The sequence below is a fragment of the Eutrema salsugineum genome, unplaced genomic scaffold (genome assembly GCF_000478725.1).
Source record: "Eutrema salsugineum unplaced genomic scaffold, Eutsalg1_0 scaffold_1, whole genome shotgun sequence".
Lineage (NCBI taxonomy): Eukaryota > Viridiplantae > Streptophyta > Magnoliopsida > Brassicales > Brassicaceae > Eutrema > Eutrema salsugineum.
The window spans coordinates 16,271,669-16,293,258 of NW_006256909.1; the positions used below are offsets into that span (position 1 = coordinate 16,271,669).

The following is a 21,590-nucleotide window of genomic DNA, read 5'->3' on the forward strand; positions in this document are numbered from 1 at the left end:
TTTTCAGGCCTTAAAACACTTCTCTCAGCCTTCTCACATGCTCCATTTCATTTGTCCCTGAGCCATGGCCTCCAAAAATAACCTAGAACCTGAGATCAACTCACAAAACCCATCAAAAGTTCTAAAACATAAAAGAAAGAAAAGAAATCAAAAGAACTATGTATAAGGATAAGCTTGGGGTGTCTCCCAAGAACACTTTGTTTAAAGTCTCTAAGTTTGACTTGTGAAACCTGTTTAACAGGCTGGTGGTGGATCAAGAAGGGGAACTGATGTAGCTTCCTCCTTCATTTGTGAGACCAGGTAGTGCTTGATCCTTTGGCCATTGACCACAAACTCTTGACAATTCTTTCCCATTAACACAACAGCTCCATATGGCCTGACCTCAAGAACCTTAAAGGGACCAGACCATCTAGACTTAAGTTTTCCAGGAAACAACTTAAGCCTAGAGTTGAACAGCAACACCAGATCACCTTCCTTGAACTCCCTTTTCAGAATCTTCTGATCATGCAGAGCCTTGGTCTTTTCTTTATAAATCTTGGAGCTCTCAAAGCCCCCAGCCTGATCTCTTCAAGTTCATGGAGTTGAATGACCCTTTTCTCTTGGGCTGTCTTGATATCAAAGTTCAGCAACTTCACAGCCCATAAAGCCTTGTACTCCAGCTCAACAGGAAGGTGGCAGCTCTTCCCATATAGCAGATTGAAAGGAGATGTCCCAATTGGGGTCTTAAAGGCTATTCTATAAGCCCACAATGCATCATCCAGCCTTTTGCTCCAATCTTTTCTGCTTGAGCTAACAGTCCTCTCAAGAATGGCCTTAATCTGTTTATTAGATACTTCAACCTGGCCACTAGTTTGAGGATGATAAGGAGTAGCTACCTTGTGTTTCACTCCATGCTTTCTCAGCAATCCCTCCAAGGTCTTGTTTACAAAATGAGATCCTCCATCAGAAATAACAACCCTTGGTACTCCAAATCTAATGTTCTTGAACAACTTCACCACTACCTTGGAATCATTGGTAGGGGAAGCAATGGCCTCAACCCACTTGGACACATAGTCCACAGCCACTAGTATGTACTGATTCCCATAAGATGAGATGAAATGCCCCATAAAGTCAACTCCCCAGCAATCAAAGATCTCAACCTCTAGTATTGGGTTTTGAGGCATCTCACTCCTCTTTGAAATGTTCCCATGCCTCTGACAGGCATCACATGCTAAAACAACCATCTGAGCGTCCTTGAACATTGTGGGCCACCAAAACCCACTCTGAAGAACCTTGGCCACAGTCTTGAATGCTCCCATGTGACCCCCAAAAGCTGAACCATGACACTCTTGCAACACATGTTGCATCTCCTCCTCAGCAAGACACCTTCTATACAGCTGATCTTTGTTCAGGACATATAAGTAGGGCTCATCCTAATGGTATCTTTGGACATCTCTAAAGAACTTCTTCCTGTGGTAAGCATCAAGTTCAGGTGGTTCCACTCCACAAGCAAGAAAGTTCACAATATCAGCAAACCATGACATTCTCTTTTCTTGGATGCTATCCACTTCTTCAAACTCCAAATAAGAGTAGAGCACCATCAGTGATTCCTCAGGAAGACTGTCATTAAGAGGGACTTCAGAGTCTATTCTTAACCTATAGATATGGTCTGCAGCTCCATTCTCTATACCCTTTTTGTCTTATACTTCCATATCAAACTCCTGAAGTAGAAGGACTCATCTCAATAGTCTTGGCTTAGCATCTTTCTTGGTCATCAGATACCTGAGGGCTGCATGATCAGTATATACAATGACTTTTGATCCCATCAGGTAGCTTCTGAATTTATCAAAAGCAAAGACTATTGCCAGCATTTCCTTCTCAGTGGTAGCATATTTCTCTTGGGCAGTGTCAAGTGTTCTACTGGCATAGTAAATGACATGAAGCTTCCTATCCTTCCTTTGGCCAAGTACAGCTCCAATTGCAAAATCAGATGCATCTGTCATAACCTCAAAAGGAAGGGACCAGTCTGGGGCTTGGATAATTAGTGCACTGACTAATGCATCCTTGATCATCTTGAAGGCCTCTTCACACTCAGCATCAAAGATGAAATCAACTTCTTTACACAACAGCCTTGTCAAGGGTCTGGCTATTCTTGAGAAATCTTTGATGAATCTTCTGTAAAACCCTGCATGCCCAAGGAAACTCCTTATCCCTTTGACTGAAGTGGGAGTTTGCAGATTCACCATCACTTCCACCTTTGCTCTGTCAACCTCTATGACCTTCTCAGATAACTTATGCCCAAGTACAATTGCTTCATGCACCATGAAGTGGCATTTCCCCCAATTCAATACCAAGTTATGCTGCTCACATCTCTCCAAGACCTGTGACAAATTAGAGAGACAATCCGAGAAGGAGGAGCCATAGACAGAAAAATCATCCATGAACACCTCCACCTTCTCTTCAATGATGTCAGAGAATATATGCATCATGCAACGCTGGAAAGTGGCAGGGGCGTTACAAAGACCAAAAGGCATGCGCCTGTATGCAAATGTGCCATAAGGGCAAGTAAATGTTGTTTTCTCTTGATCTCGGGGATCTATGGGGATTTGAAAGAAACCCGAGTACCCATCAAGAAAACAAAAGAAGGGATGGTTTGCAAGCCTCTCTAACATCTGATCAATGAAAAACAAAGGAAAATGATCCTTCCTAGAGGCTGCATTGAGCTTTCTAAAGTCTATACACATTCTGTGTCCAGTTATGGTCCTAGTAGCTATCAGCTCATCCTTCTCGTTTTTAACCACTGTGATCCCACCTTTCTTGGGCACAACGTGAACAGGAGATACCCACCTTGAGTCAGATATAGGGTAAATTATCCCTGCCTCAAGGAGCTTGAGTATCTCCTTCTTAACCACCTCCTTGAGGTTTGGGTTAAAACGTCGTTGATGCTCAATAGAGGACATAGATTGGTCCTCTAGGTGTATCATGTGGGTGTATATGTCAAGAGATATCCCTCTAATATCAGCCAAAGAGTATCCTATGGCTCTCCTGAACTTTCTTATCTCACTAAGCAATGCACTCTCTTCATGCTCTAGTAAGCTATCATTGATGATCACTGGATATGTGGAGTTTAAGCCCAAGAAGGCATACCTGAGCCTTGTTGGTAGAGGCTTGAGCTCAACAGGGGGTGAATCAGTCTCATTCCAATCTTTGTCAAAGCTGCATTGGCTCATGTCTGATCCTTTGATAGCCAAGACCTCAGAGCCACTTTGTTCCAGTTCCAAAAACCTTGTCTCAGGACCAAGTTCTCTAGCATTGTCCAAATACATCTTGTACCCTTCACTTTCTTCTGCTAAGAACTCATTGTCTCCTTGTTCTTGGGTTAAGGTAGCTTGAAGAGGGTCCTCAGTATTCAGTTCCTCAAGCAACTCATCAGCCAACTGATCCATTGTCTCCACATAGAAGCATTGACCTTCTACTGTGGGTTTCTTCATCATCTCATTCACATCAAACTTAAGCTTCTCAGACCCTAGTTGAAGCTCTATGATCCCACCTCTCACGTCAATAATAGCTCCTGCTGTGGCCAAGAATGGCCTGCCCAAGATAAGAGGATCAACTGGTTCCTCATCCATTTCTAGCACAACAAAATCAGTTGGAACCTCAAAACCACCTATCTTAACAGGCAGATCTTCCAACATCCCAACAGGTAATCTCACTGATCTGTCTGCAAGGATAAGAGAGATCCTTTCAGGTTTGAACACTCTAAAGCCAAGCTTCTTTGCTATGGAGAATGGCATCAAACTGACAGATGCTCCCAGATCACAAAGGCATCCAGAGAATAGTAGAGGTCCAATGGCACAAGGGAGTGTGAAACTCCCTGGATCAGTCAACTTTCTTGGAATGGACTTCTTCTGAATGATGGCACTGCATTCATGACTTAGTACCACCATGCCTTGAAGCTCTTTAGTCTTGTCCAGAATGACATCCTTCAAAAACTTACCCATCTTTGGCATCATTAGAAATGCATCAATGAGAGACATTGTGAGTGGTGTCTCATTGAGTGCCTTCTCAAGTACAGCTCTTGCCTTGTCTACAAGTTGTTTCTTAAATCTCCCTGGAAATGGGAGCTTGGGTTGGTATGGAGGTGGTGGGACATATATCTTTTCTGGTTCAGGTTCCTTTTCCACTTCTTTACCCTTTTCTTTCCTTGATCTCTCAGCAACTTGATCATCTTTTAAGGCTGCCTCCCCCTCAGTTTGATCATTGTTCCCAATGATCACATTGTTATGCTCAATACCAGGTAGCTCCTTTCCACTCCTCAGTGTAATGGCTTTAGCATATTCCTTGGGGTTGGGTTCAGGCTTTCCAGGTAGATGGCCTTGGTTCCCTGAGCTTGAGGCCTGGTTTTGCTTCTACTCCTTGATTTCCTGCTGCATGGCTGCATTATGGCTTTCAAATATCTGTTGACCCTGAAGCAGTTGTTGCAGAATCCCAACCATATCCGATCCCATCTGTGGCTGCTGCTGAACCGGTGGTGGCTGAAACTGGTGTTGAACCGGCGCTTGCTGCTGGAACTATGGTGGACCAAACCCTGGTGGTGCCTTTTGCTGTTGCTGTGAACTGAAACCAGTACCCTGAAATGGTTGCTGTTGCTGACCAAAACACTGATTCTGAGCAAACTGATTCTTGGGTTGAAAAGATCCTTGAAAGTTGTTCTTAGGAACAAAGTTCTTTGGAGCTTGAGAATTTGGATAGATCTGGTCTTGTGGGTTTGCTACATTGGGATTCCTGTAAGAAAGGTTCTGATTGGCATTGTCATACTGATATCTTTGGAATCTCTGATTCCCAATGTAGTTAAGCTCCTCCTGGGTTAGACCTTCTTCACTTATGTTCTCAAAGATTTGAGAAGGTTCCTCATACTCTCCTACAAAGTGCATTGGCTTTTGAGTGGTGAATTTCAACTTGTCCAGTTCACTCCTCAACTCCTTAACTTCTCTAATGAGCCTCTGTTCAGAGCTTGAACCTTCTGATCTATTTTATCTGTCATAGTCTTCACCATAAGTGTCATTGCTCATTGCTAAGTTCTCCACTAGCTCTAAAGCAGCATGAATCTCCTTTCCCAGAAAGTTTCCATTGGAGGCAGTATCCAGCTGGTTTCTAATCTTGGGAAGAGCTCCTCTATAAAGTGTGCTGAGAAGAGAAGCCTCAGTAAACCCATGGTGTGGGCATTCGTTGGTGTAGCTCCTGAATCTCTCATATGCTTCACCAAAACTCTCATTGATGTGCTGAGTGAAGCTAGAGATTTGGTTTCTCAGTTTAGCAGTTCTGGAGGTGGAGAAGAACTTAGATAGAAAGGCCTGCTTGCATTGCTCCCAGGTTTGAATGGAGCCTCTTGGAAGATTCTTCTCCCATTGGTGAGCTTTGTCACCAAGACTGAAGGGGAATAATCTGAGCTTGAAACTGTCCTAAAAAACTCCATTTATCTTTGTCAAGTCACACACTTTATCAAATTGATCCAAGTGTTCCAAGAGATCTTCCATTGCTAATCCATGGAACTTTGAGTTCTGAACCATATTCAACAAGGATGCCTTGACTTCAAAATTGTTGTTTTGCACAGGTGGTGCTTGAATTCCAGCTCCATACTGATGAGCATTTGCCCTGTCATTTTCTCCAACATAGACCTGTGGTTGCTCATATCTCCTTTGCTGGTGTTGAAAGGGCTGATGTTGGTGGTGCACATGTTGTCTTTGCTATACATTGGCCTGATGCCTCTGCTGATGAGCTGGAGCTTGTCCCTGGTGGACATAAGCTTGCTGTTGATGCACCTGTTCCTGATGAACATTACCCTGATGTAACCCTTGACCAACTCCATTACCAGCTGCATTACCAGCTCCATTACCCTGAGCCTGTTGATCCGGAGCCGGTTGTTCCATGTCAACCACATGCTCTCTTTGATCTTCCATATCAGCCTGATCAATCTGTCTTCCACGCCTGTCCCTTCTCCTCCTTGGTACCAAAAGATTAATGTTTTCGTTTAAGGGGAAAGGTGGACCACAGCTTCTTGATCTGGACCTGGTGTTCATGCACCTGAAACTCACAAACAGAACTTGAAAGTAATCAGTAAAAAAACAAAATAAGTACTTGATAGACACTCCACAATTTGGCAACGGCGCCAATTGATAGACAAGACTTTTTAGGTCTCAGGGCTAGCAATCCCCTTGTCAAAGTAGCACAAAAGAGGTTGTCAATCCAAGAATGTAGTGATAGACACTAAGCTATGTGATCAGTTTCTCAATTCAAGTAAGCAGGTGGGGTTTTGATTGATTAGTGACAACTAAAAACTTAAACAAGATTAATGACTAAAGAAGTGATCAAACAAAGACAAGCAAATAACAAAATGATGATGAGAATGTATGTATGATGATGAGAAAGGTCTTAGACATGATAGTGGATTAAGGTGCCTTCAGTGTTAAACTAGTGAACTAATGAACCATATGATCAAGCAAAACATTCAACTTAAACATCATTAATTAAGTTAATCCTCTCATGAAGGTATCAAATTCTATGCTAAAACAGTTCCTAACCTAATCATCATTAGTGAAACATGAATCAACAAGCATTAAGAATCAGTTTAATCTGTCATTTAAGCATATAGACAATCATTCCCATGATGAATAACACTTAAACCTCTAACAACCTTGGTTCAGGCATTTCATCAAACACTTTTGGTGCATGAAATGCCCAGAATCTAGACCACATATGATTTGTATGGATCTAGCATTAAAAACAGGTTGTAGAGAATGGAATATGCATGATCTAACCCCTATGCTCACTAATCTACCACCTAAGCACCCTAATCTACATATCTAAGACCTTAATATGGGGATTACTCACTAATCATAATCAACACACTAGATCCTTTGCAAGATGTGTTGTTAATCATGATTAGAAGTGTGTAAATGAAGATGGAGATGATAGATTAAGAAGAAAACAGCTTTAAACACCAAAGATCTCTCAAACTCACTTGATTAGAACCCTTAAAAATCGATATTACTCTTCTCAAAAGGGGAGTCTTTCACAAAAGAGGCAAGAAAACAAGGAATAAAGCTTAAGTCTTGGGGATAAAAGCCTAAAAACTATATATAGGTCTCTAAAAATGAACCGGGTCAGCCCGGAACAAACCGGGTTCTGACCCGGCTTTAGTGGATAAAGTGACGAATGTGCGAGTTGGTCAGGAGCCTCCCAGGTCGCATGCCCAAGTCGCACAGCTGAAGAGGCAGTCTTGTGAGCCTTAGTTCCCTTAGTCTCAGCCGCATGCTCATCTAGGTGTGTTTTGCGAGTCTTTGTGCGATTCCGTCCTTTTCCTCTTCAACTCGCATGACCAAGACAAAATCTGGGGAGGATATGTGTGCGACTTGGTCCTCATGTAATCCCAAGTCGCATGCCTAAGTCGCACAACCGAAGAGAGAGAGGCTTGAACGAGATGAAATCCATGTAAGCTCAGCCGCATGTCCATCTAGATGTGAATTGCGAACCTTCATGCGGCTAAGTCTTCTCTGCTCCTTAACTCGCACGACCATGTAGCAGGGGCCTTCAGGGATGTGTGCGGCTTGGTCTCCATCACTCCCAAGGCATGACCGAGTCGGTGTAGATTGCGAGTCTTCATGCGGTTCAGTTCTAGGCTTGGCCAACTCGCATGCTCAAGTCGCACAGTTGTGGACTTAGCATTTTTTCTAGGCTTGGCCAACTCGCATGCTCAAGTCGCACAGTTGTGGACTTAGCATTTTTTCTTGCTCGGGAACCTTAGACTTTATCCAGTGACACCTTACTTGCACATCTCAACACGCAGCTCAACCTCCAGGCATTCATCTTCAGGCGTTGCGAGTTAACCAAGTCGCAAGACTATCTCGCAGCATTCAGGTCTCCTCGGACCATTTCACACTCAGGGAAGAGTAACTTCCAGGATACTGGTGCGAATGATGTGATTCCAGTTTCAGTGGACCGAAAGTCCTTTGTCCCACGCGATCAAAGTGAGGGTTTTGCCTGTAACAAACCATCTGTCCGAGTTGCTGTACACAGGTGGGGCTCCTCCATGATCCCAGATCCAAGTTGCTCCCAAAAGTCTCCAAATGACCTGAGAACACTCCAAAAATGCAGGACACTCTAGGACCTAATGCAAATCCTAAACAAAGCTAGAACCAAGGACAACTCTAACAAAACTAGCTAGATGTATGCATGAGACTCAATCTTTGGACAAAAATGCAATCCTAAATATGACAAATTATGAATATATCAAAAACCAATGATGATGTCGACCTCAGCCATGTCTGAGTAGATCCCGAGTTGGGCTTAGGGTTCCGAAAAGGGGCTCTCATAATCGATTAAGACATCTAGATTTATAGATCTGAGTTTTTAACTATGTTCTCTGTTTATTCTCATCCTTAATGCATGTATGCTTGATTGATCACCTCGTATCTGATCTAGATAGTTAGTGTTGCGAAAGTTTTCATTAAGTATCCGACCTAGAATGAAACAAGCAATTTTTCCGTAGGAGTGGAAACCTACCTGCGGCGAAATCGTGAGTACTGACGAGTCCTGTGCAACTCTTGTGTTTTCTCCCTTCCAGGGCCAGAGTGGAAATCTACTGGTCAGGGTTGCGAGAATCAGTTGGTTATGATCACGATGGTGACGTAGTCATACCGCCAAACTCTAGCTCTAGAACCCTATATTTCGATATCCGCCAATCCCAATCTAAAATCCCTAGTGTTGAAACCGATTATGATCCCTGTAGAGTTCCCAAAAGCTCAGCATTTTTACTTGTTTCTTTAGATCTGCACTTTATTTGCTTTAGTTCGATTTTCTGCCTGCTTAATTTGCTTCTATTTGATTTTCTACTTGCTTTTTAGGATAGATTCATTTGCTTTCTTTAGTTTTAGTTTAATCCGTGAAAAACAACAACCCCTTTTAAAACCAATTTAGTCTAGACATAAACTTAGAAATCATAGAAAAATACCAGGCAAACAAATCCTTGTGGATTTGATCCCTAAGTACTACAACTGATTAGCTGTGCACTTGCGGATTTCATTTGTTTTTATTAAGGGTAAAACTTGTTCTCTCACCCAGTAGACACATTAAGTTTTTGGCGCCGTTTCCGGGGATTTGTTTCGCTGCCTTTGTTATTTTTCTTGTTCTAATTTCTGTTATAGACATCTGATCTCTAGTTCCTTCTTAAGTTGCTGAATTATCTTTCCCTTCTTTTGTTTTTCTCTGAATTGCATGAATACCAGGCGTAGACCTGTAGAAAACATTCCAATTCTAGACGAGATAGACATATACCAAAGAGAACTTCGAAGACTTAGACGAACGCAAAGAATGGCCGACGACGACCAGCCTGGAGATCCTGTTAACCGAAACTTAAACATGGACCAAGATGGGTCAGAACATTGTGAAAATGAAGAGAATGATCACAGAGAAGGTGATCATGCTTGACAAGATGGAGAAGAGAATGAAATTCCTGCAAGAAATTCTTAAAACCGAGAGAGAGAAGAACGCGAAGACCTTGATGCACCAATTAATGCAGCCGATGGTAACAACCAGGAGATGCAGCCGAATGGGCGCATTAACCGCCCTGTTGAGCAAGCAAATCAACACCAAAGACAAGCCAGGAACCATCACATAACAGATTTTGATGCACCTACTCAGAATTTTTAGAATCAATATGGAATTCAAGTACCATTCCCGAACCGGAATGAGTTTGATGTCAAACCGAAAATCATCTCTTTGGTGAAACAAAACCAGTTCCATGGAGTTTCTTCCGAACATCCAATGGATCATATTGAACTCATTGAAGAAATCTGCAGCATGATAAGGACATACCAAGTTCCAGCAGACTATTTAAAGTGTAAGTTGTTCCCTTTTTCATTAGCAGATAACGCTCACCGTTGGTTGAAATCTTTGCCTGCAGGATCGATCACTAACTGGGAAGAATGTAAAACTGCTTTTCTGAACCACTTCTATACTAAGTCTAGGTCGAACTTGTTGAGAACCAAGATTTCAAGTTTTCAACAAGGACTGACTGAACCCTTCTATGAAGCCTAGGAGCGTTTTAAAGAGTATGAACGTGACTGCCATCACCATGGATTTCCCGGATCAAGCCTGCTGAGCACATTTTATATAGGTTTGCAACAAAAATACAAACTTTCACTTGATACAGCTAGCAATTGATATTTTGGACAAAAGACGATAGCAAAAGGAAGAGCCCTCATAAAAAATGTAGCTCAAGCCAATTGCAATGACTTTCTGGAATACGATCGATTGACAAAGCAACCGAAACAGATAACAAGGAGATAACCGAGTTGAAGAACATGACGAGTCAGCTTTTAAAAAGCAACAATCGCCCAATCCATGCTTGTGAGACCAACAATGGCGCAGAAGACGAAGGACCTTGTGATATCGATCACCCTAATCCAGCCTTTCAAGAAGAAGAAGTGAACTATGTAGGAGCACAAGCACCATATCCGAATCGCTTCAACAAAGGTTTCAACAACAACTTGCAGAATCTAAACTACAACAATCTCTCTTATCGCAATCCAAATATGGAGAACCCTCAAGACCAGCACTACCCGCCGCAGCAGAGACCCTTCCAAAAAAAGTTCCAAGGTGGAAATTTCGGAGGAACTGGAGTCTTTCAGCCGCGACAGCCATATAACTATCAAGGTACGGGATTTAACGATCAATTTGGACAACAGCAAGGAGTTACAACAAACCAGTTAGCTTCGCAAATCGGAAGACTTGCACAATCTATCCAACAGCTTGTTATGACAAACAAGAAAGCAGCTAAAGACATGAACGTGAAAGTTGACTGCATGTACAATGATCTGAATGGAAAATTTGAAGCCTTATCTTCACACACAAAAAGCTGGATGTCCAAGTTGCCCAAACAGCCGACTCTATGAAGAGACCACATGGAGCTTTTCCCGGAAGAGTTAAAGACAACAGCAAGAGATTTTGCAATGCCATAACCACGCTGCCCGTAGAAGGAGCCAAAATCGATGGAGAGGATAAAGAAACCCCAGTCTTTATACCACTTTACAAAGATGTCGATGCTAAGCAACCACCATTCAAGGTACCTCAACGTTCACCATTTCAAAGGCTTACAAAAACCGACGACCCAAGACGTTTTATTTTCCAATGTTTCAATTCAGGAATCAAGTTCATAGACTGTTTATGCGATTTCGGGGCCAATGTCAACATCATGTCTAAGACATTTGCCAAAAAAAATTGGGTATAAAACCTTAAGGACATCGACAGTTAAGGTAATCTTTGGAGATTCATCTCAAAAAGATACTGAAGGGGCGATTCATGATCTGCAAGTTCTAGTCAGGAACAAAATTGTTCCGGCAGATTTCCAAGTTCTGGAAATGGATCAAGACAAGGAGAGACCACTTACATTCGGGCGAACTCGATCACGCAAACCGGCATGCTGTCTTCCTCAACGTAGACCGCAGGAAGTTTTATTCCACTGTCCTAGACGATGTTCCAAGTAAATGAAAATGACCAAAAGAGAAAGACAAGGAGAATCCAAGAGCTTTTGCGAAAATCAAGATCATCATTCCACCAGATGCAACAGAGACTAGTGAGGACCAGATCTAGGAAGTAATCGAGAACACAAAAAGGGTTTTAAACAACGTTAAAATCCAAAAGAAGAGTAAAGGAAAGAAGCTGGTGCCTCAGGAAGAAGAAGCCCAACCTACAGCACCTAAGGCACATCAAGTGGAGTGCCATTTCAACCAACCTGATCTTTTTGAGCTTAAGTCGAGCTAAACGACTTAAAACAAAAGCGCTTAATGGGAGACAACCCATTTAGGTACACTTTCTTTTAGTTTTCTTTTCCTTTTGTGCAATTTATGCTTCCTTTTTAGATTAAGGTACCTTTATAAAACAAAAAATACAAAAAAAATCAGAAAATAGAAAAAACGAAAAAGAAGGAGAGGTTTCTAGCTGCTCGGCCCGGCAAAAACCTGAAAGTTAGACGAAGGTCGCAGGAAAATGGGCTGCTGTCGCGATCAACCGACCCGCGGCCAACACGCCTTCGACCGCGGCACCGTGAATGTGACCGCGGCCGAACCTACGTTTACTGCGGTCGCGCATCTCCTGCCCGCGGCCGTTGGTCGTTGAGACGGTACCTCCAATTCCCGTTGCTTTTCAGAGATTTCTGGTGATTTCCGACAAGTCCCGGAACATTCTTAAAAAGCCCATTCAGATTTTCCGTAAGTTTTTAATTCCCTGTTGCGTATCAGACAAGTAAGGTAAGTTTCCGTAAGCTCTTGAATTCCCAAAAATTTCCTGTTTTTGCCACAAAAATGCTTTTTAAAGAAAGGAAACACACCTTTTGGATTAAGACTCTTTTTTCTCTTCTCTTCCAAAAGACTTGGAGATTCAGGAGAAAGAACATCTTTTTCAATTTTTAAGCTTTTTAAGAAATTCTTGGACCAAACCTCACTCTTTTTCAAAGCTGATTTCAAATCTATCATCAGATCTCTCTTTCCAGCAAGGTATGAAGCTCAAACTCGCCATTTTTAATTGATTTTGGAATTTAAGGTTTTCTTAAAAAGCCCAAATCTTGGTTTATTAGTGGTGGAAATAGCTTAAGAACAATAGATTATCCTTCTAGGTTGTCTGGAAATCGATTTTAACACCTAGATTAAGAGGAATTGAGAATTTTGAAATTTGGATTCTACATGCTTTGTAAAAATCGAATTTGAAACAGCAAAATTGATGAATTTGATCAAGTCTTGTGGGATAGTAGTCTATAGATTTGACATGGAAATTTCTCAATTAAACCAATTTTTAGAAAATTTCTGTGTCAAGAACATCAAAAATCCGAATTTGATCATGAACTACTCGATTTTTTAACTTAATATCAATTATGCTTGCTTGTTGTTTTAATAAATCTTTTGATACTATGATTAGTATCAATGATCGTTAATATGTTAAACTCAGCATCCATATTCACTATTTTCCGAGAATTACCTTGTCTTGTAGGAAAATCGAACAAACGGAGTCTCGAAGAAGCCGTCGCACTGATGACAGATCTGAGGCAATACCCGATGATAGTACTCTTGGAGAGTACATGCTGAGCCGAGCCAGACCAAGAACAATAGGTTGAGTGATGCAACTGATCCAACACTCAAGAGAAGCTCATGCGAATCCCGAGCCACCACAGATTCGATATATTGGGACAGAGATTAACTCGAGAGTGGATTATGCAAGACGCTTCAAAAAGCTGAACATCAAACCGATGCCCTGCATTGATTATCACACGCTCGAGATGCTTGGGATTAGAGAAAATGTCATCTGGTACATTGATGAGTTAGTTCGCAAGTTCTTAGCAACCGTCACCCTCCACCACACGAAGAGGAGGAGCCCTAAAGCATCTGACGGTGTTCTATCATTCTCTATCCGCAGACAGTCCTATTCACTCACCATTGCCACACTTTGTGAAGCTCCTAAGCTTCCATACACTGATTTCATTCGCCTTGAAGAAGAACCTGATTTTGATTTATCGAAAGATGGGTCATGGCGTCTATGATAGCGGGAGATTCAAGTCAGCCCTTCTTACTCATCTCGCAGAGTTGTGCACAAACTCTTAGCACACACGATTTTCTCTGGAGCCAACATGGGATGTGTTCTGAAGATCGAACTCATTACACTTCAGATACCATTTATGGACAACCCTCGACTTGCCTACTTTGCCCGGATCATAGCACAGAACATGTTAAAGGTAAATCATGATTTACATGGATGTGAGGACGCTACTACTGCTTATGGGAGCGATATGACAACCATACTACAGGCTATAGGATTCGATTTATCATCTGATGATCCACTTCCCTACGTCTGGTATGACCTACTCTATCTCTCTCATGATCACACTCTCTCTCGTGCCATTTTTGATCCAGACAGGTTCGGTTATACGTATTGCACTAGCACCGAGGAGCACCGAGTTTGCTTACCTTCAGCATCAGTCCCGAGATTGTGTAATGGAGCACGTGATGTGTCTACTGCGTGAGGGTACAATTTTTACCCTTAATAAAAACAAATGAAAGCCGCAAGTGCACAGCTAATCAGTTGTAGTACTTAGGGATCAAATCCACAGAGATTTGTGTGCCTAGTATTCTTCTATGGTTTCTAACTTTATATCTAGACTAGATTGGTTTTAGGGGTTAGTTGTTTGTCACGGATTAAACTAAAACTAAAGAAAGCAACTAAATCTATCCTAAAAAGCAAGTAGAAAATCGAATGAAAGGCAAATGAAGCAAGCCCTATATCGAACTAAGGAAAATAAAATGCAGATCTAAAAGAGCAAGTAAAAATCGATTAGTTTGTAAACTATGGCTAAAAATGCTGAGCTTTCGGGAACTCTACAGGGATCATAATCGGTTTTAACATTAGGGATTATAGATTGGGATTGACGGATATCAAAATTTAGGGTTCTAGAGATAGAGTTCGGCGGCATGACTACGTCACCGTCGTGATCATAAGCAACTGTTTTTCGCAACCTTGACCAGTAGGTTTCTACTCTGGCCATGGAAAGGAGAGACACAAGAGCTGTACAGGACTCGTCAGTACGTACTCACGATTTCACCGCAGGTAGGTTTCCACTCCTACAGAAAAATCGCCTGTTTCATTCTAGGTCGGATACTTACTGAAAACTTTCGCAACACTAACTATCTAGATCGGATACAAGGTGATCAATCAAGCATACATGCATTAAGGACAAGAATAAATAGAGAACATAGTTAAAATCCCAGATCTATAAACCTAGATGTTTTGATCGATTATGAGAGACCCTTTCGGGAACCCTAAGCCCAACTCGGGATCTACTCAGACATGGCTGAAGTCGACATCATTATTGGTTTTAACAAAAGCAATCAAAAACAGTAAAGAAAAGAGATGAACTCAGAGTTGAACAATCCTTAAAAAAAATTGCATAAAAACGGCTGAAGAAAAGGGGTTTTTGTAAAAGTATGAAGGTTGCTATCTAAAAACGACCTAAATGACAAGTATTTATAGTCTTCAATACTCCATAGTCTCTAGGGTTCCAGAATTGAGGCTGGGAAATGACTTGGGCTTCAGAAATGGGCTTTTTAGGTAAGAGATGCTCGGCCGCGGTTGCGTGTGTTGCAATCGTGGTAGATGAAGGCTTGGCCGCGGTCGCGTGGTCCTGGCCGCGGTGGATGGGTCGTTGGCCGCGGTCGCGTGACTTGCTGGCCGTGTTCGAGTGTCTCCGGGGAAAATGGAATATATTGAGATCCAACCGTTGGAATGTCTCCAAACCAAGTGTATTTGAAAGCTGGTTGAGTCTCCTAGAAGTTATCCAATGTTTAGGGTGATCAGACGGTGAGAAGGTCTTTGTCTCTCCATGAGAGTTCTGACGGTCTGCATTTATACAAAAGAGTCTTTTTGTTCCAATTTGCGCCTCTTTATATCAATTTACCTGAAAAGTCTTTTAAAATCCAAAAACATAGAAATCCTTTGAAAACCTTTAAAAATAGAGTAAAAACACCTGCAAAAGATATTAAAGTGATCAATAAAAATGGTCAAAATCCGGTGTTATCAACTCCAACAAACTTAGACTTTTGTTTGTCCTTATACAAAACAAAGGCCAAATCTCGGTGAGAGGTTTAAAAACGCAGGAACTAACAAAATCTCAGAGACCAAGCTTTTATACCAATATCAATCATTATGCATCAACCGGGAATAGCATAGAAAATTCTCACTAAAATACAGGCATAACTAGTCCGATAATCCGTCATGCGGAAATCTATTGCACCGAGATCTAATGTCCAGTCAAGTACCTCTTAACATTCATTAAAAATTTTGGTGGTTCTCATCAAAGAAAGTATAAGCAAGGCAATCTAGGCTAGGTATCAAAAGGGTCATTCTAGGGGTACGGCTTAAAGTGTTTATGGGTTACATGAAGATCTGGAGGATGCAAGATATTATGCAAAACCGCAAGAGAGAGTGAAACTGTTGATATCCACAGTTTTCAGTCACTTTCGTCTTGCCATAGATTTCTGGTCTTCTTGCTCAGGTTCTCTCCTAACTCCCCCAGACTTAGATTTTTGTTAATCTTTCAAAACCATAGCTCTTTAGATGAATAGTGATTGCTTTTGCTCCAAATAATTTTGAATATCTAAGACTCATTAGGCTTTTTGTTTCCTTTCCTTTCATTCATTCTCTTTTTTTTTTCTCTTTTTCTTTTTTTTGAACGAAAGGGGAAACACCTTTAGATATAGTCATAGAGAGTACGAAATTACCAATAGAATGAGTTCTCCGAGGCAATATAAAGCTTGTTAAGGTTTTTGATACTCTTCCTTCCCAATTCCATTCAGTCTTTCTCTTGAGTGACTGAAAACTGTGTCATTCCTCGACGTTTTTGCACATATCTTCTGATATAAACTAAAAAGAGAATGTATGAGGTTTGAAAACAAGGGATTTGGGTTTAGGGTATGGTACCAGATAAAGATGAACTGGCCATCTAGGACGACAAAGAGTGATAAAAATGAGGGTAAAAGACATCCTAGATGTATATCGTGATGTCTGCCTATAATCAATGATGAGAAAATTATATATCAATATTAAGGTCAAATAAAATGAGCTAGTATATCCTGTCAGAAAGAAGTCCTCTGGTGGGAATTCGTAGTGCAAGTACTTTAGCTACCGCCTAGTCTAGTGCTAACCACAAATGAACTATAATGCGTAGTGTAGAAGCGTGCAGGTCTAAATCATCACAGTTTTGTGTCAAACATTCCTAAAAAATACTAAAGGTCGAATAGGTTACATATTAAAATTTAAAAAAGTTCTTGAAATTAAAAAACAAAGCAAGAAAATAATTAGTACGGATAGACATACAGACTTAAATCACACTTTCCCCAGTGCGAAAAAATTGGTGAGAAGATGATGAATAAAAGCGAGATAGTCTAAAATAAAATAAGATAAAAGAAAAGAAAATGATGATAGAACCGCGATGGTAGTCAACGGCAATGAAGTGCTGATCAATCATTCTTCCTCCGATGGGTCTGCCTCAAAATGGTGTTTCTCCTGTAGAAAAGTGACGACACGCTCGAAACGTCGTCCCTGTCTGTCAACTCTGCGCTCCAGGTCGGACTGTTTGCGCGATGATGTGGATGATGAGGTATGGTCGGTGAAAACTGATGGCTGATAGTGAGCATGTGCTGCAGCGGCATCGCGCTTCGCCTTAGCCACTATGTACTGCCCAATAGTGAGTGGCAGACGAGGTACGGAAGGTAAAAAACTCATCAGGTCCCGGAGTCCATCGTGGGCATGCTCCGTTACACAATCTCGGGACTGATGCTGATGGTAAGCAAACTCGGTGCTCTTCGGTGTCAGTGCAATACTTGTAACCAAACCTGTCTGGATCAAAATGGCATGAGAGATAGTGTGATCGCGAGAGAGATAGAGTAGGTCATACCAGACATCGGGAAGTGGATCATCAGATGAGAAATCGAATCCTACAGCCTGTAGTATGGCTGTAATAGCGCTCCCGTAAGCAGTAGTAGTGTCCTCACATCCATGTAAGTCATGATTCACCTCCACCATGTTCTGTGCTATGATCCAGGCAAAGCAAGCAAGTCGAGGGTCATCCATAAAAGGTATCTGAAGTGTAATGAGCTCGGTCTTCAGGACACACCCCATGTTGGCTCCAGAGAAAATCGTGTTTGCTAAGAGTTTGTGCACAACCCTCACTGCAGGATGAGTAAGAAGAGCTGAATTGGATCTCCTGCTATCATAGATGCCATGATCCATCGCTCACCATAAATCAAAATCAGGTTCTTCTTCAAGGTGAATGCCATCAGTGTATGGAAGTTTAAGAGTTTCATAAAGTGCAGAAATGGTGAGTGAGTAGGACTGTCCACGGATAGAGAATGATAAGACACCGTAAGATGCTCTGGGGCTCCTCCTCTTCATGTGGTGAAGGCTGACGGTTGCTAAGAATTTGCGGACTAGCTCGGCATAAGTTGGAAGGTTTAGCTCCATGTAGGGTCTCAGCCTACGTGCATCGATATACCAGATGATGTCTTCTCTAATTCCAAGCATCTCGAGTGTAGATAATTAATGCAGGACGTTGGTTTGATGTTCAGATTCTTGAAACGCCTTGCGTAATCCACTCTCGGGTTAATCTCTTTCCCAATATATCAAATCTGTGGTGGCTCGGAAAATCGCATGGGCTTCTCTTGAGTGTTGGAGTAGCCTCATCACTCGAGCTCTTGTTCTTGGTCTGGCTCGGCTCAGTTTGTACTCTCCAAGAGTACTATCATCGGGTATTGCCTCAGAGCTGTCACTAGTGCGACGGCTTCTTCGAGACTCGGCTTGTTCCATTTTCCTACAAGACAAGGTAATTCTTGGAAAAGAGTGAATATGAATGCTGAGTTTAACACATTAATGAGCAGTGATACTAATCATAATATCAAGAGATTGGTTAAAACAACATTCAAGCATAATTGATACAGAATCGAAAAATCGAGTAGTTCATGACCAGATTCGGATTTTTGATGTCCTTGACACAGAAATTCTCTAAAAATTGGTTTAATTGAGCAATTTCCATGTCAAATCTATAGGCCGCTTTCCCATTACCTAATATTAATCACTAATCACACAAGATTTGATTACATTCATCAATTTTTCTGTTCCAAATTCAGTTTTTACAAAGCATGTAAAATCTAAATTTCAAAATCCTCAATTCCTCTTAAGCTAGGTGTTAAAACCGATTTCCAGACAACTTAGAAGGATCATCTATTGTTTTTAGGCTATCTCTACCGCTAATAAGTCAAGATTTGGGCTTTTTAAGAAAACCCTAAATTCCAAAATCAATTAAAATGGCGAGTTTGATCTTCACACATTGCTGGAAAGAGAGATTTGATGATAGAATTGAAATCAGATTTGAAAAAAAGTGAGGTTTGGTCCAAGAATTTCTTAAAAAGCTTAAAAATTAAAAAAGATGTTCTATCTCCTAAATCTCCAAGTCTTTTGAAAGAGAAGAGAAAAAGAATTTTTGATCCAAAAAGTGTGTTTCCTTTCTTTTAAAGACATTTTTGTGGCAAAAGCGGGAAATTTTCAGAATTCAAAAGCTTACGGAAACCTTACCTTACTTGTCCCGTACGCAACAGGGAATTAAAAACTTCTGGAAAATTTGAATGGGCTTTTCCGAGAATGTTATAGGAATCGTTGGGAATCACCGGGAATATCTGAAAAGCATCAGAAATTGGGGGTCCCGTCTCAACGACCAACGGCCGCGGTCAGGAGACGCGCGACCGAGGTCAGCAGACGCGCGACCGAGGTAAGTATAGGCTCGGCCGCGATCACAGTCACGGTGCCGCGGTCGAAGGTGCGCTGGCCACAGGTCGGTTGGTCGCGACCGCAGCCCATTTTCCTGCGGCCTTCGTCCAACTTTCGCGTTTTTGCCAGGCCGAACAACTAAAAATCTCTCCATCTTTTTCGGTTTTTCTATTTTTTGATTTTTTGTGTTTTTGTTTTATAAGAGTACCTGACTCTGAAAAGAAAAAGAAAATGTAGATTGTAAAAAGTAAAAGAAAACTAAAAGAAAGAATACCTAAATGGGTTGTCTCCTATTCAGCGTTTTTGTTTTAAGTCGTTTAGCTCGACTAAGGCATGAAGGATCAGGTTGGTAGGAATGGCACTCCACTTGATGTGCTTTTATCATTTCCGGGCGCTGGAGGTTTTGCTTCTTCCTCTTGAGGAACCGGCTTCTTTCCTTTACTTTTCTTTCGTACTTTAACGTTGTTTAAAATCCTTTTCGTATTCTTGGCTTCTCCTTGTCTTTCTCTTTTGGTCGTTTACTTTTACTTGGAACATCGTCTATGACAGTGGGATAAAACTTCCTGCAGTCTACGTTGAGGAAGACAGCATGCCGGTTTGCGTGATCGATCACTGCTCCTACAGTAGCTAGAAATGGTCGCCCCTATATAAGTGGTCTCTCCTTGTCTTGATCCATTTCCAGAACTTGGAAATCTGCCGGAACAATTTTGTTCCCAACTAGAACTTGCAGATCATGAATCGTCCCTTCAGTATCTTTTCGATATGAATCTCCAAAGGTCATCTTAACTGTCGATGTCCGTAAGGTTTTTATGCTCAATTTTTCAGAAAAATGTCTTTGACATGATGTTGACATTAGCTCCGGAATCGCATAATCAGTCTGTGAACTTGATTCCTGAAATGAAAGATTGGAAAACAAAACGTCCCGGGTCGTCGGCTTTTGTAAGCCTTTGAATTGGGGAACGTTGAGGTACCTTGAATGGTGGTTGCTTGGCATCGACATCCTTGTAAAGTGGTATAAAGATTGGGGTTTCTTTATCCTCTCCATCTGTTTTGGCTCCTTCTTCGGGCAGCGTGGTTATGGCATTGCAAAATCTCTTGGGGTTGTCTTCAACTCTTCCGGGAAGAGCTCCATTTTATCTTCATAGAGTCGGCTGTTTGGGCAACTTGGACGTCTAGCTTTTTGACGTGTGAAGATAAAGCTTCAAACTTCCCGTTCAGCTCATTGTACATGCAGTTAACTTTCACGTTCATGTCTTTAGCTGCTTTCTCGTTTGTCATAACAAGCTATTGGATAGATTGCTCAAGTCTGCCAATTTTCGAAGCTAGTTGATTTGTTGTATCTCCTTGCTGCTGTCCAAATTGATTGTTAAATCCCGTACCTTGATATCGCGGCAGAAAATCTCCAGTCCCTCCGAAATTTCCACCTTGGAACTTGTAATGGAAGGGTCTCTGCTGTGGCGGGTAGTGCTGGTCTTGAGGATTCTCCACATTTGAATTGCGATAAGAGAGATTGTTGTAGTTTGCATTCCGGAAGTTGTTGTTAAAACCATTGTTGAAGCGATTCAGATATGGTGCTTGTGCTCCTACATAGTTCACTTCTTCTTCTTGAAAGGGTGGATTAGTGTGATCGGTATCACAAGGTCCTTCGTCTTCTACGCTATTGTTGGTCTCACAAGCATGGATTGGGCGATTGTTGCTTTTCAAAAGCTGACTCATCATGTTCTTCAACTCGGTTTTCTCCTTGTTGTCTGTTCCGGTCTGCTTTGTCGATCAATCGTATTTCGGACAGTCATTGCTATTTGGATTTAGCTAAATTTTCGATGAGGGCTCTTCCTTGTGCTATCTTCTTTTGTCCAAAATCTCCATTTCTAGCTGTATCAAGTGAAAGTTTGTATTTTGGTTGCAAACCTCTGTAAAATGTGCTCAGCAGGCTTGATCCGGGAAATCCATGGTGAGGGCAGTCACATTCATACTTCTTAAAACGCTCTCAGGCTTCATAAAAAGGTTCAGTCGATCCTTGCTGAAAACTTGAGATCTTGGTTCTCAACAAGTTCGACCTTGACTTAGTGTAGAAGTGGTTCAGAAAAGCGGTTTTACATTATTCCCGATTTGTGATCGATCCTGCAGGCAAAGATTTCAACCAACGGTGAGCTTTATCTGCTAATGAAAAAGGGAACAACTTACACTTTAAATAGTCTGCTGGAACTTAGTTTGTCCTCATCATGCTGCAGATTTCTTCAAAGAGTTCAATA

The 21,590-nt window shown here is 41.6% G+C and overlaps 1 non-coding gene and 2 pseudogenes across 1 annotated transcript; 2 read left to right on the forward strand and 1 right to left on the reverse strand.

The window, feature by feature from the left end:
* The first annotated feature begins 5,187 nt into the window (after positions 1-5,187).
* On the forward strand, positions 5,188-5,294 carry LOC112082628. Its single transcript, XR_002897293.1, has one exon. It is a non-coding gene; the product is annotated as a small nucleolar RNA R71 (small nucleolar RNA).
* Positions 5,295-10,017: 4,723 nt separating this feature from the next.
* LOC112082536 lies at positions 10,018-10,118 on the reverse strand (annotated as a pseudogene).
* Positions 10,119-21,281: 11,163 nt separating this feature from the next.
* Positions 21,282-21,382, forward strand: LOC112082544 (annotated as a pseudogene).
* Positions 21,383-21,590: the final 208 nt, after the last annotated feature.